General features: G+C 38.5%; 1 pseudogene; it reads left to right on the forward strand.

Moving 5' to 3' along the window:
- The first annotated feature begins 3,037 nt into the window (after positions 1-3,037).
- Positions 3,038-3,391, forward strand: LOC114052444 (annotated as a pseudogene).
- The last annotated feature ends 229 nt before the right edge of the window (positions 3,392-3,620 follow it).

Genomic DNA, 3,620 nt, shown 5'->3' on the forward strand with positions numbered 1-3,620 from the left:
TATGAACCTGGGCAAATTACTTAACCTTTCAGTGCTCAAGGCAAATTTCTAAATGTGTTAATTGCAAAGAAGGTGGAGGCAGGGAACAAGCATTTATTAAATACCTGCTATATGCCAGGCACCATGCTAAGCACTTTATAAATATTTTCGCATTTGAGAAGGTTTAGTCGTTAACCCTAACCTTATCCCTAAGAATAAGCATACAGTCATTTCATAAGTCGTTCTTCAAGGAAAATGAAAATAGATGAACTATCAAAGTTGCTAAAGGAAATATATGGGAAGGTAAAAGTGTTGTAAGATTCATAGATAGAAGAGAATTTAGACACCAGTAAATCCAACCCCTTCATCTTACAGATGTGGAAACTGAGATACAAAGAGGCTAAATGACTCTCTTAGGTTTACACATTTTGTAAGTGTCTTGAAGCAGGATTTGAACTGAGGTTTTCCTCCCTCCAAATCCAGTGGCCTATCAATACATTATATTGGCTCTCATCTTAAAGATAATGAATTTATTTTGCTTTGTCACCAAGCTGCTTATTGAAATGCCACAAATTAGCTCCAAATTTTTCCCAAATTATGTTGCTCATACAACTGTTCAAGTTGTAATTTTCCAAGATCGTCTCCCTATTTGGGAGTATGTGCTATGGCTCTCTCCAAGGAGTTTTTCTATTCTCTCTCTACTTTGATGTTTGATACTATAGTATGAAGATCTTATGAGACTCCTAGGATTCAACCATTTTCTCTACGTGGATGACTCCCAAATCTAACTTATTTCAGCTACTGAACTCCGGCTTCACATCCCAGTGATCTGCTAGACATTTCAAACTCCCTTAATGTATTCAAAACCAAATTCACAACCTTTCACTCTAGTAGTAGGAACACCATTATTTTTTTCCATTAATACAAGTTGAAAAACCTAGGAGTCACCTTTGCCTTTTTCCTCTTACTCATCACCACTCCATCCCATTTTTCCTAACAATTGCCAAATCTTGTAAACCTTACTTAACATCTCTGAAAACTACCCCCTTCTCTCCACTCACAAGAAATATCCTAGGCTCTCATCATTTCTGGTGTAGACCATTGCAGTAGCCTTCTAATCGATTCCTTCTGCATACAATTACTTTGTTTTCCAATCCACCCTCCACCCATCTGCCAAATTGCTATCCCTAAAATCTGACTGTACCAATTACTGATGAAGTTTCTCTGGTTTTCTATTTTATTTAAGATAAACTAAGAACTTCTTTGCTGAGAACGTAAAGCCCTTCATGATCTTGCTACAGTTTGTCTTTCCATGCTGATGCCTTATCAACCCTTCTTATGGCAAACTAACTTCCTGATCCTTGTATCTGACATTCCATCCACCTGCTCCACATCTTTCTATGGCAAATAGTAGGCACTCAAAAAATGCTTATTGAATGACTGACTTTGCACAGGATTTTCTCCTATGGATGGAATACTTTTCAGATCATCTCTACAACTTGAAAACTATAGTTTCCTTAAAGCTCAGTTCAAATGTCATCTCCTTCAGGACAGAAGCCTTTTGTGATACCTCAACTGATTAGCATATCTTCTGCTGTGTTGTCAGATGCCTTCAACAAGGACAAAATGGCATCAAGGTCAACTACCACAATAAAAGTGTATTATTTAATTTAAAAAAGCTACAAGGAAAGACTAGAGTGGAGGGAGAGTTGGTGCACAACTTTTTGTTTGCAGACAGTTGTGCACTCAATTCAGCCTCTGATGCTGAGATGCAACAAAGAGGTATGGATTGATTCTCCATTGCTTGTGCTAATTTTGGTCTAACAATTAACACCAAGAGCACAGGTTTTCCAACAGCCAGCCCTGTATCATCCATATACAGAAACATTGGGTATAGCAAATGGAGAAATTCTGAATGCTGTGTATAAATTCACTTACTTGGTAGTATATTTTCCAGGGGTGTTCACACAGAAGATCAGGTTGATGCATGCATTGCCAGAGGTAGCTCAGCATTTGGGAGGCTCTGAAAGAACGTATGGGAAGCAACATGGCAGAGAGAGGCCAGGAAGTTGCCCGAGCTCTCCCTAGTTTCCCTGGGAAACAATGTTAAATCAAATCTCTAAATGGATTCTAGAGCAATGGAACCCAAAAAAGACAGAATAAAACAATTTTCCAGCTTAAGATAATTTAGAAGGACTTCAGAAAAGTTCTGACTCACTTGGGTAAAAGAGAAATCCAATCCAGTGCAGATGGTGTCCAGGCAAGCCAGTGGGAAGCTCTAAGCAACAGCACAGATCAGCAACAGAGGCTCCTCAGTCCTGGCTCAGCAGACAAGCAGTGAGCCCCCATTCCCAGTGCAGAAAGCAAATTCCAAACCGCAGAACTACAGAACAACAGGTGTGACTAGGCTGAGCCACTCACAGCACAGTGAGCAAGCTTCAAGCACCCAAGGCCCCAGAGCAAAAAACCGGTAACCAGTCCCCTAGCCTCCAGCACAAGAAGCTTTGGATAGTGCTCCTGTGCCCCAAGAGCAGAGCTCAGCTTTAAAAGTCATGAAATAGGATAGAAAAACAAAAAATAAGTAAAAAACAAAACAAAACAGAAAAGAGCCTTGACCATAGAAAGCTGCTATGGTGGCATGTAAGATCAAAACAAAAACTCAGAAGTGGACAATGTCAAAATGCCTACATGTGAAACCTCAAAGGGGAATATGAATTGATCTTAAGCCCAAAAAGTCCTCTTGGAAGAGTTCAAAAAGGAGCTTAAAAATCAAGTAAGAAAGGTAGAAGAAAAAAAATGGGAAAAGGAATGAGAATTACACAGGAGAACTATGAAAAAAAATCAACATCTTGTAAAAGGAAGCACAAACACTGACTGAAGAAAACAACTCCTTAAAAAATAGAATTGGCCAAATGGGAAAAAAATTAATTTAAGAAAGCAACTTATTTAAAAGTTGCTTTGGAGAAATGGAAAAGGAGGTACAAAAGCTAACTGAAGAAAATAATTCCTTAAAAATTAGAATTTCCCTCTCCTGCTGCTCCAGGAGCCAGCTGCCACCATGAATGACACTGTAACCATCAGAACCAGCAAATTAATGACAAGCAGACTTCTGCAGTGTAAACAGATGGTTATAGATGTCCTTCATCCTAGAAAGGCTGCAGTGCCCAAAACTGAAATTCAAAAAAAACTGGCCAAGATATACAAGACAACTCCAGACATCATTTTTGTCATTGGATTCAGAACCCATTTTGGTGGTGGCAAAACAACAGGCTTTAGCATGATTTATGATTCCCTTGATTATGCAAAGAAAAATGAACCAAAGCACAGACTTGCAAGGCATGGCCTGTATGAGAAGAAAAGGACATCAAGAAAACAGTGAAAGGAACGCAAGAACAGAATGAAGAAAGTCAGGGGTACTGCAAAGGCAAATGTCAGTGCTGGCAAAAAGAAGGAACAAAAGGCACTATGGATGATGTTTATCCATGAAGATAATTTTTCATCAGAGCATAAATAAACTCTCTAAAAACTTCAAAAAAATTAGAATTGGTCAAATGGAAGCTAATGACTTTATGAGACATCAAGAATCAGTCAAACAAAATCAAAAGAATGAAAAAAAAATAGAAGAAAATGTAAATACTTCA

Source organism: Vombatus ursinus, unplaced genomic scaffold (assembly GCF_900497805.2).
Source record: "Vombatus ursinus unplaced genomic scaffold, bare-nosed wombat genome assembly UNPS02014807.1, whole genome shotgun sequence".
Taxonomy (NCBI): domain Eukaryota; kingdom Metazoa; phylum Chordata; class Mammalia; order Diprotodontia; family Vombatidae; genus Vombatus; species Vombatus ursinus.